This window comes from Leopardus geoffroyi, chromosome B3 (assembly GCF_018350155.1).
Source record: "Leopardus geoffroyi isolate Oge1 chromosome B3, O.geoffroyi_Oge1_pat1.0, whole genome shotgun sequence".
Taxonomy (NCBI): Eukaryota; Metazoa; Chordata; class Mammalia; order Carnivora; family Felidae; genus Leopardus; species Leopardus geoffroyi.
This window is the reverse complement of record NC_059337.1, coordinates 70,998,797-71,014,439: the sequence shown is the minus strand read 5'-3', so window position 1 is coordinate 71,014,439 and position 15,643 is coordinate 70,998,797.

The window sequence follows — 15,643 nt, the reverse complement described above, 5'->3', positions numbered from 1 at the left end:
GAATCTGTTCACAGTCCCTCAATATTATCCCTGCCACTGCAGTTCACAGCTTCAGGGATGGGCATTCCCTTCATGACCCTGCCTCTGTCTCTCCTGCCATTTTCTTTTGCTGTCTGCTCTTATGCAGAAGCTGTTCAGTCAGCCCTCAGTTCTTCAGGAGAAACTGCTGTATAAATAAATGTAAATTTGATGTGTTTATGGAGGAAGTGAGTTCAAGGTCTTCCTACATGGCCATCTTGGACCAGAAGCCCAAAGTTGGCTATTTTCATGTGAAAAGGTATTGGAAACATTTCAATTTTTCCCAGAACTTCATGATTACTCCTGGCAGTTTTTTATGACTCCTAGATGTTTGTTGATCTCATCCCTAGTTGATTTCACACTAAGTATAATAATTCTTTGGTGGACCAGTTATGAATCTATTGCAGACAGCAGAAACTATTCTAGTTATTTTAAACACAGTATGATTTAATACAGAGGATTACATGTTTACAAAATAGTTGGAAGGTCTAGAACAGACAATGAGTTGGGCATCCAGAGATGTCTCCCACAACAACACAGAAGACCTAGGCTGTCAGGAGGGCTGGCTGTTCTTGCTACAATCTTTGCCCTCTGTTATCTGAAAAATACCACCACATTAACCATAAGACTTGAGCCAAGAGAATGATCCAGAGCACTGTGTACCTATCAGATCCCCTCTAGCAAAATAGAAGCTTCTTCTACTACTGCCTCTCTGCCCCATTAAACTTACCCAAATTCAAGTCTCGTATGAGTACACCGTAACCAAAAATGTAAAGAAGTCTAGGACTTTTTTGTATTTAAAAACTAATCAAAAGTTAAAATACTCATAAATATAAATCATATCCATGGTAAAAATATTCAGGCTATTAAAAAACGTTCTCATTTCTCAAATATCTCTTCCAGCTCCACTCCCATCATGTTGCTTTCTATTTCACTAAGACAAGAAGAGAACTGCTCAAGCCCATACCACTACATCTACCCATATACCTGCATCTGGGACCATGTTCCCTTTCATCTCTCTTGAAACTGGGTCGCTTGGTACTGCTTCTACAAAAGTCAACTCCCTGATCTATGCATCAGAATTCATCCTCTCTGCTACTAAAGGCAATTATTCTGGTAATTATTTTTTCTCTCTTTTGCACCATTAACTTTTTCTTCCCAATTGGATTCTTTTTCTAGGTACATAATCACATTTCTTTCATATTAAATAAAACTTCACTGCCTTTTCCCCTCTACATATTATCTCATTTCCCCCTTCTTTTTTACAGCAAAGCTCCTCACACATTGTTTAGATTTAAAAATTAGTAGACTTTTCCTGTGTGATTTTAGGTTTATGGAAAAGTTGAGCAGGAAATAGAGTTCTCATACACCTTCTGCCCACCACTATACATACATATGCTCCCCTATTAATATTTTTTAATGTTTATTCATTTGAGAGAGAGAGGGAGACAGAATCTGAAGCAGGCTCCAGGCTCTGTCAGTGCAGAGCCTGTGAGATATGACCTGAGCCGAAGTTGATTTCTTGACTGAGCCACCCAGGCGCACCGCCCCCCCCCCATTAATATTTTGCATTAGTGTAGTGCCTCTAAATGGCGTTTGACATAGTGCATCACTGCCTTATCAAAAGTCTTCACTTTCATAGTCTCGCCTCCACTTAGCCAGCTGTTCCTCATTCTTCTTTGGGAGTTTCTCCTTAGCTACCAAGCTTCCTTGGTTTTGAATTCCATCTAAGAAATATTGATAACTTCTCTTTATATCTTTCTCATAAACTCTCAGCTCCTCTACCCAGCAGCCTTATGCCACTGCCACAGCTCTACTTTCGTGTTTTAATATCACCTCACATATAACATTCCAGACTGACCCCTAATCTTCCTTCATCACAACCTCCCTCCTACCCCACATCCCAACCTAGAAAACTATAATTCCATCTTTTTAGTCTCTGGCCCAAAGTCTTGGATTCATAGTATTTTAGAAATATTTTCTCTTAGATTGGAAATAGAATATATTAACAAGTCTGGATTACTTTTATGACAATAAAATTACCGATTTAGATCATCTCTCCCTCAAATTCTGCCAGCTAGGCCCAAACCATCATCTCTTGCTTACATTAAGGCTATAGCCTTTTCACTGGTCTCACTTATGCTCATGTTCTATTGTAGTTTTTTTCTCAGAATGATCTGGTTAAAATATGTATCATATCTCTCCTCTTATTAAGATACACAACACCCAAAAAAACCAAATAATCCAGTTAAGAAATGGGCAGAAGATATGAATAGCCATTTTTCCAAAGACAACATCCAGATGGCTAAAAGACACATGAAAAGATACACAACATCACTCATCATCAGGCAGATATAAATCAAAACTACAATGAGATATCACCTCACACCTGTCAGAATGGCTAAAGTTAACACAAGAAACAACAGATGTTATTAAGGATGCAGAGGAGAACCTGTTTATACTGTTGGTAGGAATGCAAACTGCTATAGCCATTCTGGAAGACAGTATGAAGATCCCTCAAAAAGTTGAAAATAGAGCTACCCTGCAATCCAGCAGTTGCACTACTAGGTATTTACCCAAAGGATACACAAACACTGATTCAAAGGGACACATGCACCCCAATGTTTATAGCCAAATTATGGAAAGAGCCCAAATGTCCATTGATGATTGGAAAAGAAGATGTGGAATACATAGGGGTGTGTGTGTGTGTGTGCATGCATCTAGCTATAATGTATTATGTTAAGCAAAACCAATCAGAGAAAAGACAAATACCATATGATTTACAGATGAACATAGGGGAAGGAGAAAAAAAAGAGAGAGGGAGGCAAACCATAAGGGACTCTTAACTATAGAGAACTGAGGGTTGATACAGGGGTGGTGGGTGGGGGATGGACTAAATGAGTAATGGGTATGAAGGAGGGTACTTGTGTTGAGCACTGGTATGTTACCATATATGTTACTATATTACATATAGTATTATACTATATGTTAACTAACTAGAATTTAAATAAAAACTTGAAACAAAGATCTTCAATGACTTCTTAAACAGCTAAAAGTTGTTCCTTTTTACTTACAAAGTCCATATGACCCTGTATGCATGCCCCAATTCCTACGCCTTTTCACTTTCTGATCTCTTACCCTACTACAGCCCATTTCACTGACTCTGTTCAGCCTAACTTGTCTCTTGACCCTGGAACATGCTAGGCTACTCCCTCCTTAGGACCTCTGACTTGTTTCCTCTGTCTGGAATGTGCTTTCCCAAGATACTGGCATGACTCACTTCACAATTTCTTTCAGACCTTCCCACAAATGTCACCTTCCATGTGAAACCTTCCTGACTACCTTATTGAAATTTGCAATGCATTTCCACAATACTCTGTATCCCCCTTCTGTGCACTACTTTTTTTCATAGCACTTATTATTATTTTTTTTTTAATTTTTTTTTCAACGTTTATTTTTGGGACAGAGAGAGACAGAGCATGAATGGGGGAGGGGCAGAGAGAGAGGGAGACACAGAATCGGAAGCAGGCTCCAGGCTCTGAGCCATCAGCCCAGAGCCCGACGCGGGGCTCGAACTCACGGACCGCGAGATCGTGACCTGGCTGAAGTCGGACGCTTAACCGACTGCGCCACCCAGGCGCCCCGCACTTATTATTTTTTAACATGACCTATGTCCCATATGTTTATTTTATTCTTTCTTCATGATGCTATATAACATCCATGAAAGCATTCATTCATCCAATGAATTAAAGAATGTGAAAGTTAAATACTCAGAAATACCTAATATTAAAATTTTGTAACTTATATAAATTTTGTAACTTATATAAATAAGTTACTATTTTGTTAAAATTGGGTCATATTATATTCAGAGTTTAAAACTTGTTCTTTTCTCTTAATATTACAGTTATATTTCAAAGAAGTACATACAGGTCACAGTACTCTTTAAATAACAATGTATTTATCATTTTTGATATTTAATCTCTGCCTTTCTAAGTTTAGATTTTTGCTATTTTAAGCTAAGTTCATATAAAAATGTTTTAGTGGCATTTGGGTGACTCAGTCGATTGTGTCTGACTTCGGCTCAAGTCATGATCCCACAGTTTGAGTTCGAGCCCCGCATCAGGCTCTGTGCTAACAGCTCAGAGCCTGCTTCTGATTCTGTCTCCCACTCTTTCTGCCCCTTGCCCACTCACACTCTCTGTCTGTCGTAAAAATAAACATTAAAAAAATTTTTCTAATTGTTTTAAATACAACTTTTCACAATTATTTAATTATTTTCCGGGAATAAATTTTTAGAAGCACAATTATTAGATCACAAGGTATAAACACTGATATATACATAGAAATTCTATCAATTTAATTTTCCACCAAAATATATGAAATTATCTGTCCTCATTATTTCTAACACCAGTATTTGTTCTCTTTTAAAGATCTGCATTTAGAAAAGATCAAAGTATTAAATCTAGTAGAGGTTTCTATTTTAACAATTGCAAACAGTGTTTATATTTTTTCATGTATTCAATTTTCATGTGAATTGCTCACTTTTAAAAATAGTTGTGCTCATTTTATCCATACAATTTGTAACACTATCGCCATATGAAGTGAATAAACTCTGTCATTTATATTTAAAGCTTTTAACCAGTTCTCAAAACCAGGATTTCTGGTTCTGATTGAGATGGAGAGGCAGGAATTGAATTTACCCTCCTGCTTAGAGCAACAGAAAAAAAATATACCAAAAAGATTTCAAGACACTAAACATCAGGCAACAAATGGTAAAACCAAAAACCAAACAGGTAAGTTCTGTGGTTTCCTAACTTATTTTCCTGACAGAATTTCTGGGGAACAATGAAGGACAGGAAACAGAGAAGTCTGCAGACTCTGTGTTAAGAAGGACTTGAGTTTCTAGGGGGAGAACTCAACATGTATAATTTGCAGGACAGAATGCCAGAGAGGACTGTTCTGTTCTTTTCTTTCTTTTTTAATTTTTTTAATGTTTACTTATTTTTGAGAGAGAGGGAGACACAGAATCTGAAGCAGGCTCCAGGCTCTGAGTTGTCAGCACAGAGCCCTATGCAGGGCTCCAACCCCAGAGAACCGTGAGATCATGACCTAGGCCAAAGTCGGATGCTTAACCCTGCTGAGCCACCCAGGCGCCCCAACTGTTCTTTTCTAATATGAGCATTTAATGGCATACATTTTTCTCTAAGCACTGATTTAGATGCATCCTATAAATTTTGATCAGTCATGTTTTCATTTTCATTCATTTAAAAATATTTCCTCATTTCTATTGTGATTTCTTCTTCAACTTATTTTGAAATACACTGTATTCAAAATACACAGAATGTATTTTGAAATACATTTCTAAATGTTTGGGATATTTCAGACTGCTTTCTCTTACTGATTTCCAAATCAATTAATTGCATTGTAATTAAAACACATATTTTGCATTTCAAATCTTTTGGATTTATTAAGGCCTTAATATTTCCTAACACTTTAAAAGAAGCTGTTTGGTGCAGTTGCTAGATGTCTCAATTAAAACAAGCTGGTTGATAATGTTGTTCAAGTCTTTTATATACTTACTAATTTTCTGTTTACTCAATCATTTACTGAGGTAGGGGCATTGAAATCTAAAATATGTAAGTAGTTTCTCTAGTTCTCCTGTTAATTCTACCACTTTTTGCTTTGTGTATTTCAAAGATCTATTACTAGATGCATACATATTCAGGATTGTTATTTTCTCTTCAGTTATTGACCTCTTTGTCATTTATTCCCTTCTTTCATAATATTACTTGTACTGAAGTCTACTTTGTTGATTTTAATATAGTCATTTCAGACTTTTAATTCATATTTGTATGATTTTTATTAGATGTTGAACTCATCTTTAATATTTGAAATGGGTTTCTTGTAACACCATCTTTTTTATTGATTTATTTTATTTAAAGAGCTAAAAGTTGTTCCTTTTTTCTTATAAAGTCCGTATGACTTCTGAAAAGTCTAATTGGAGTATTTAGGCCTGCGCTGTCTAATAAGGTAACTACTAGCCCCATGAAACTATTTAGCCCTGAAATTCTGGCTAGTCTGACTTGAGGTGTGCTATATATACATATCAGATTTCAAAGACTTAGTATGAAAAAGTATATAAAAAAGATTGCATCTACTACATATTGAAGTAATATTTAGATATACTTGGTTGAATAAAATATTTTTAAACTAATTTCATCAGTTTACTTTTTAAGATGTGGATATTAATTTTTAAAAATATTTAGGGCTCACACTTGTAGTTTCCAGTATATGGTTACTCCATAATACATGGTTTATTTCATTTATACTTAATGTACTCATCAGTATTGTTTTTAAATCATCTTGTGCTTTTTTTTCTATTTGTATCATTTGTTCTTATTTTTTCTCTCTTTAATTAGCTATATTGTTTTTTTTCTTTTCTCCAGGTTGTTCTAGGATTTACATTGTTAAGTATGCATTCTTAAGAATATGCATTCTTAATTTCTATATTACAAATTAATATAACTTTATTATAACCTTAGAATAGTATATTTCCATTTCTGCCTTCCTGTTCCCTTGTGTTACTGTTTTCATACATTTTATTGCTATATGTATTATGGAACCTACAGCACGTTGTTACTATTTTTGCTTTAAAGAGTTTAAAAATGAGAACAAAATTCTTACATATTTACTCATATATATATTTAATATTTTATTATTCCCTTTTGTATATTCAGATTCACATCTGATATCATTTCCCTTCTACATGAAAACTTGCCTTTAGCTTTCATTGAGTACAGGTCTACTTATAATGAATTATATTTCAGCATTTCAGTTTTTGAAAACTCTTATTTTTTTGAATGAGTTTCTTGATAGGAATAGAATTCTGGGCCGACAGAGTCCTGCTACCCGCACCTTCTTTTCATATTTCAAATATCCCACTCCCATTGCCTTTTTATTTGTGCATACTTTTGGAATTTATTAGAAGAATGACTACTAAATCTGTAGTCATGCATCTTTGTTTCTCCCTATGTATCATGTATTATTTTTTCTCTGGCTGCTTTACAATTTTTCATTTTTATCATTGATTTTCAGCAATTACATTATTTTATGTATACATATAAAATAGTGATTTTCCTTTTTTTTTTTTTGGATCTACGTGAGAATAGCTTTTATCAAATTTGCAAAGTCCCTAAGCCATTACTTTTTCAATTATTTTTCTTTTGTTTTCTTTGTTTAATGTTTATTTTTGAGAGAGAGACAGAGTGTGAGCTGGGGACGGACAGAGAGGGAAACAGGATCTAAAGCAGGCTCCAGGCTCTGAGCTATCAGCACAAAGCCTGACGTGGGGTTTAAAGACAGCCTCCCAGGTGGCCCAAAATATTATTCCCAGTTATTTGCCTCTAGACAAACTTTGGAATTATTTTGTTAATTAAAAAAAAAACCTTATTTACTTGTTGCTGGAGGTCAGGAAAATGGTGGAGTAGGAGAATCCTTCAGCCTCTGAACCCACTGAGATAACAGCTACATCTGTACAACTAACTTTGAGAACAGTATGAAGACTGGCAGAACAGATCTTCTACAGTTAATCATATAGTAAAGAGGTCACATTAAAAAGAGTAGGAGGGGCAGAGATGTGGTTGGGAACCAAACCTCTTTAAGAAACTAATCACCCATGGGAGAAGAAAGAGGATTAGACCACTCTCCAGGCACCCCAAGCATGGGGGACTCACACTAACTCCAAGTATTTTAAAAATCAGTGGGCTTATTAGCTCTATAGCCTCTAGGAGTGCTGGAGGGCAATAAGAAACTGAGTTACTGTAACATATAACCATATAGCCAGCATAACCAAATGAAAACACAACATATTGCAGTAGTTTGAAAAGTGCCTGGGTATATGAAGGAGATATACTTACTAATCCAGGAAAGGCAGGGAGTTTTAGAAGACTTCTCCAAAAATAAAAGTGCTGATGGGCACCATTTCTCTTCCCCTCCTCCAGCCTAGATAGGCCAGCACTGTGAGAACCAGCATGAACACTCTTCACCTATCTTGCTACCATGTTCCCCACCCCTGCATTCCCAGGCAGACCTGCCCCACTTACAGGGGTCCTTGTAAAGCAGCTCCTGCCCTGACACACCCTGCAGGCAGCCCCAGCAGGGACTGGTGTCACCCAAAAGTGATTCCTGTCCTGAGGAGTAGGGAAGATAACCACACACAGCAGAGTGCCCACAGTTCCGGCAGACAAGTAACTGGTCTGAATGCCAGCTCCACTAACAAACAAAAATCTCTCAGTGGGCAGCCCAGGGAGAGTACCCTGCAGCTCACTGTGCAAGTAACTGTGACAGACTGACAGAATGAGTGCGGACAGCTAGCCTGACTGCTGACACTGCCCAGCTATAAGCCCATGGAAGCCTCAGACTTCTCAACAGCACACGACCAAACCCTGCCCTATGCACCCACAGCAGCCAAAGTGGGCCATGCAGCCAACTGATCTGAAGGAAACATGGCTCAGCCAGAACACTAGGATGCATGGACCCATAGAAGACACCCCTGGAGAGCCTGATTCTGATGACCAGAGAGTATGTGCATTACAAGGTACCACATGACTTTTTCTTCAAAAGGGCACTACAGTGAAGATCAGGAGACATAGCTGGCTTTCCTAATACATAGAAACAGACAGAGTTAGACAAAATAAGGAGACAGGATTATGTCTCAAATGAAAGAACAGAACAAAATCACAACAAAAAAGCTTAAATGGAGATAAGGAATATGCTTGATAAAGACAAAGTGATGGTTATAAAGATACTGGACTTAAAAAAGAGTGGAGAATCTCAGTAAGACCTTCAAAAAAGAGATCACAAATGTAAAAAAGAACCAGTCTGAGATGAAGAACACAGTAACAGAAATTAAAAACACACTAGAGGGAATCAATAGCACATTAGAAGAGGCAGAAGAAAGGACCAGCAATCTAGAAGCCAGGGTAATGGAAAGCAGGCAAGCTAAAATGAAAAAAGAATAAAAAATGAAAATAGGTTAAGGAAACTCAGTGACATCATCAAGCATAATGTCATTCACATTATAAGGATCCCAGTAGAAGAGAGAGAGAAAGGGAAAGAAAACATATTGGAAGAAATAATAGCTGAAAACTTTCCTAATCTAGTGAAGGAAACAGATATCAGATGGAGGAGGAACAAAAGCCACCACCCAAATCAACCCAAGGAAGTCCACATCAAGACATATAATAATTAAAATGGCAAGAAGTAATGATAAAGAATTTTTAAAGCAGCAAGGGCAAATAGTACATACAAGGGACACTCCATAAGGCTACCAACTGATTTTTCAGCAGAAACTTTGCAGGCCAGAAGGGAGTGGTGATATATTCAAATGTGCTGAAAGGAAAAAACCTGCAGCCAAGAATACTCTATTCAGCAAGGCTATCCTTCAGAAGAGAAGGAGAGATAAAGAGATTCCCAAAGAAAAGTTAAAGGAGTTCATCACTACTCAAGCAGCCTTACAAGAAATGTTAAGGAGAATTCTTTGAGTGGAAAGGAGGAAAGTCCATAATTGGCAGTTAAAAAAAAATAATAAGGTAGTAGATTAATCACTTATAAAACCAGTAGGGAGGTTAAAACATGAAAGCAGTAAAAATCAATTATATTGACAAAAATTAACCAAGGGATTCACAAAAGGATGTAAAAAGTTATACACATAAAAGGGAGGGGAGTTAAAATTTAGTGTTTTTGGAATTTAAGTGACCATCAACTTAATATAGAAATGCTATATGCCTAAGATGATATATATGAACCTGATAGTAACCACAAATCAAAAACCTGTGATACACACACAGAAAAGAGAACAAAATCCAAGCATAACAATTTAAGGAAAGCTATCAAACCACAAGGGAGGAGATGAGAGAAGAACAGAAAACAACTACAAAAACAACCAGAAAACAAGTAACAAAATAGCAATATGTACACACCTATCAGTACTTACTTCAAATGTAAATGAACTAAATGCTGCATCAAAAGACAAAGGGTGACAGGATGAATTAAAAAGCAACACCCATCTATATGCTGCCTACAAGAGACTCATTCCAGACCTAAAGACACAGATTGAAAGGGGATAGAAAAACATCATGCAAATGAAAGTGAAAAGAAAGCTGAGGTAGCAATACTTATAACCTATAAAATAGGCTTTAAAGCAAAGACTGTAGGGAAAGATAAAGGAAACATTCCAACAAGAGGATAGAACAATTGCAAATATCTATGCATCCCAAAAGGAAGCATCTAAATACATAAAGCAACTATTAACAGGGAAAAAGGGAGAAATTGATCATAATACAATAATAGTAGGGAACTTTAACACCCCAGTTGCATCAATGGGATAGTTCATTCAGACAGAAAATCAACAAGGAAACAGATCTATGCAGTCTTGTGTCATTCAAAGCCAACGGTATGTGTGTGTGTAAAAACACACACACACACACACACACACACACACTGTTCCATAGCCAAACAGCAGAATACACATTCTTTAAAGCGCACATGGAATATTCTCCTAGATAGAACACATGTTAGGACACAAAACAAATCTTAATACATTAAAAAAGATTGCAATAATAAAATAAATCTTTTCTGACCACAATGGTATGAAATTAGAAATCAGTTACAGGAAAAAAAATCTGGAAACAAAGCAAATAAATGGAAGCTAAATAATGTACTTCTAAATAATGGTTGGGTTACCCAAGAAATCAAAGAGGAAATAAAAAATACACAGAGACAAATCAAAATGAAAACACAACCATTGTGCGGTGATGTAGGAAAAGCTGTTCTAAAAGAAGTTTACAGCAGTATAGGCCTATCTTAAGAAACAAGAAAAATCTCAACCTAACCTTACACCTAAAGGATCTAGAAAAAGAAGAGCAAACAAAGCCAAAAGCCAGTAGAAGGAAGGAAATAATAATGATTAAAGCAGAAATAAGTGAAATAGCGTCAACAACAACAAAAACAACAAAACAATAGAAAAAAATGAATGAAACTGGGAGCTAATTCTTTGAAAACATAAACCAAATTGATAAACCTTTAGCCAGACTCATCAATAAAAAAGAGAGAGGACTCAAATAAATGAAGTCAGAAATGAAGGAAGGACACCATTAAAAAAGGGTTATAAGAGAATATTATGAAAAATCATATGCCAACACATTAGAAAACCTAGAAGGAATAGACATAATCCTAGAAATGTATAACCTTCCAAAACTGAATGAGGAAACAGAAAGTCTGAACAGAAAAATTACTAGCAACAAAATTGAATCAGTAATCAAAAAACTCTCCAGATACAAAAGTACAGTACCAGATGGTTTCACAGATGAATTCTAGCACACATTTATTATTTTTTTAACGTTTATTTTTGAGACAGAGAGAGACAGAGCATGAACGGGGGAGGGTCAGAGAGAGGGAGACACAGAATCTGAAACAGGCTCCAGGCTCTGAGCTGTCAGCACAGAGCCTGACGCGGGGCTCGAACTCACGGACCGCGAGATCATGACCTGAGCTGAAGTTGGCTGCTTAACGGAATGAGCCACCCAGGCGCCCCTCTAGCACACATTTAAAGAAAAGTTAATGCCCACTGTCCTGAAACTATTCCAAAAAAATAGAAGAGGAAGGAAACCTTCCAAATTCATTCTAGGAGGCCAGCATTTTCCTGATACCAAAACCAAAGACAGTACAAAACAAAACAAAACCCTACTAGCCAGTGTCTCTGATGAACACAGATTCAGAAATCCTGAAGAAAATATTAGCAGACTAAACCAACAATATATCAAAAAATTATTCACCAGGATCAAGTGGAATTTATACCCAGAATGCAAGTGTGGTTGAACATTTACAAATCAATGTGACACACTGCATTAACAAGGGAAAGGATAAAAATCATATATGATCATTTCAATAGACACAGAAAAAGAACATCTGACAAAGTGCAACATCCATTCATGACAAAAACCCTCAACAAAGCGGGTTTAGAGGGAATATGTCTCAATAAAGGCCCAAAGGAAAAAGCCATAGCTATCCCATCATACTCAATGGTGAAAACTGAGAGCTTTTCCTCTAAGATCAGGAGCAAGACAAGAATGTCTACTCTCACCACTTTTATTCAACTTATCTTGGAAGTCCTCAAAATAGCAAGCAGATAAGAAAAAAAGGTATCCAAATTGGTAAAGAAGAAGTAAAACAGTCCATATTTGCAGATGACATGGTATTATACTTAGAAAACCCTAAAAACTCTACTAAAAAAGTACTAAAACAAAAATTGAGTAAATTTGCAGATAGAAAAGATACAGAAATCTGTTAAATTTCTATACACTAATAATGAAGTAGCAGACAGAGACTTTAAGAAAACAATCCCATTTATATAAACTTAACCAGGGAAGTGAAAGACCTGTACTCCAAAACTATAAAACACTGATGAAGGAAACTGAAGACACAAACAAATGGAAAAATATTCCATGCTCATGGGTTGGAAGAATTAATATTAAAATATCCATGCTCCCCAAAGCATTCTTACATATTCAGTGCAGTCCCTATCAAAATACCAATAGCAGTTTTCACCAGAACTAGAACAAATAACACTAAAATTTGTATGGAACCACAAAAGACCTTGAATAGCCAAAGTAGTCTTAAAGAGTTACAAAGCTGGAGGTATTACAACCCCAGATTTAAAGATATACTCCAGGGGCACCTGGGTGGCTCAGTTGGTTAAGTGTCCGACTCTGGGTTTTGGCCCAAGTCATGCGTGATCTCATGGTCTCCCGGGTTTGAACCCCACATTGGGCTCTGAGCTGGCGGTGCGGAGCCTGCTTAGGATTCCTTCTCTCTCCCTTTCTCTCTGTCCCTCCCTTGCTCACACTGTCTTTCTCTCAAAATAAATAAATAAACTTTAGTAAAAAGATCTACTATGAAGTAGTAGTAATCAAAGTAGTATGGTACTTGATAGGCAGGAAGCTTGGCATGTGCAACAGGAGGATGGACCTTAGACGTCCTGACAGCCCCAACAAGGGACACGCTGGGACCACTCCATCCCACTCATTTAGCAGTCAGCTTGCAGTTACAACATCCTAGCAGAAGAAGAGTTAAATTTGTTGTGCTTGTTGCATTTGTGCAGAAAGCAGCTGCCGGTCCTTATCTGACCTCTATCTCTAGAATAGAAATAATGCGGTTTCCTACCCTGTGCAGGGATTTCAAATGCATCTTGGTAAAAGACATGCTTGGTTGGCTAATTATTATATAATCCAGGCCTGTCACTCAAATGTCGCTACTCTAGGACCCACCCCAAAGAGAAAAAACTGATATAAGCTCATACCCCAGAGTTTCTGGGGCCTTTGTCTCTCTTGACTGGCCTGTTCCTCCCTTGATGTATATTTTAGTAAAACTGCTCTGCTTTACTTTCATTTTCCTGTCCTGTTATTCTTCACAGTGGCAGCAAGAAGAACCAAGGCTTCTTTCCTTTTTTATCTCTCAGTAACAGTATTGGCACAAAAATAGACACATAGATCAATGGAAGAAAATAGAGAGCACAAAAATAAACCCACGCTTATATGGTCAATTTATCTATGGCAAAGGAGGAAAGAATACACCACGGGGAAAAGAAAGTCTCTTCAACAAATGGTCCTGGGAAAACGGGACAGCTACATGCAAAAGTGAACCTGGAACATTTTCTTACACCATACACAAAAATAAACTCAAAATGGATTAAAGACCTAAATGTGAGACCCGAAACTGTAAAACTCTAGAAGAAGCCATAAGGAGTAATTTATTTGATCTTCCATAGAAACATTTTTCTAGATAGGTCTCCTGAGATAAGTGAAAGAAAAGCAAAAATAAACCATTGGGACTACATCAAATAAAAAGCTTTCGGACAGCAAAACAAACTATGAAAAAGATAAAGCAACCTACTGAGTAGGAGAAGATATTTTCAGTCATATATATGATAAGACGCTAATATTCAAAATACAAAAATGATTTATACAACTTAACACCAAAAAAACCCAAACAACCTGATTAAACAATGGGCAGAGAACCTGATTAGACATTTTCCCAAAGATATACAGATGGTCAACAGACACATGAGAAGGTGTGCAACACCTCTAAAACATCAGGGAAATGCAAATCAAAACCATAATGAGATATCAGCTCACATCTGTCAGGATGGCTAAAATCAAAAACACAAGAAACAAGTGTTGGCTGGGATGTGGAGAAAAAGGAACCCTCATGCACTATTGGTGGGAATGTAACTGGTGTGGCCACTGTGGAAATCACTATGGAGTTTCCTCAAAAAGTTAAAAATAGAAACACCATATGATCTGGTAATTTCATTACTGGGTACTTACCTGCCCCAAAACACAAAAATTTGAAAGATATGTACCTTTATGTTTATTGCAGCATTATTTACAATAAGCAAAATATGGAAGCAGCCCAAGTGTCCATCAACTGATGAATGGTAACAGAAGACACACACACAATATTATTCAGCCATAAAAATTGAAGTCTTGCCATTTGCAATGACATGGATGGAGCTGGAGAGTATTATGCTAAGTGAAATCAGTCAAAGTAAGACAAATACCATATAATTGCACTCAGTGTGGAATTTAAGAAATAAAGAAACAGAAAAAGACAAAAAAAAAAAAAAAAAACCAGACTCTTAAATACAGAGAACAGGTAGTTTCCAAAGGGGAGGGGTGGGGACGAGTGAAATAAAGGGGATTAAGAGGTATAAATTTATAGTACAAAATAAATTAAGTCACAGAGAAAAAAGTACAGCATAGGGAATATGGTTATTAATATGGTTAATGTGGTACATTGTTTGGTGGCTACACTTACCATGATGGGCACTGAGTAACATAATCGTACACCTGAAAATATAACACTGTATTTAACTGTACTTCAATAAAAAAAAATTTACTTTACTGATACTGTAAGTGATACTGTATTTTGCCTTCCAACAACACAGCATGTACCTTAATTTGCTTTTTTCCTTTTGTAGAGTATTATATAGCTTGTCACATAGATCCAACACCTTTCTGATTAAGATTATTCCTATTTACTCTATGTATTCTATTGCTTATCTGAAAAGGCTTTTTTTTTTTTTTACTATATATTTTATTAGGTTAGTGTTGGTTTATAAGAAAGCTCGTGGTTTTATTTGCTTACTTTGTAAGCAAAATTATCTGGTTTTGCTTTCTAAAATTATACTTTATAAATTCTCTTAAATTAAAATTGGTTTTGATTTCTTTTGGTATGCAGTGCTATGAATTTTAAGACATGTAATGATTCATGTAACCACCACTGCAACCAAGATACAGAACAGTTGCATAATGCCCCCAAACTCCTTCATACTCTTTCTGACTTATCTTTTATTTCTATTATCTTTCTGTTAATTCTCTTAACCTTTCCAGGTTAACTCTGGTAATGTCTGTATACATTTACTTTTTGTTTTCAAGTGGGCAAATATTGATTGGGGTGCCTGGGTGGCTCAGTTGGTTAAGCATCCGACTCTTGGTTTCAGCTCAGGTCATGATCTCATGGTTCATGATTTCGAGCCCTGCATCAGGTTCCTTGCTAACAGCATGGG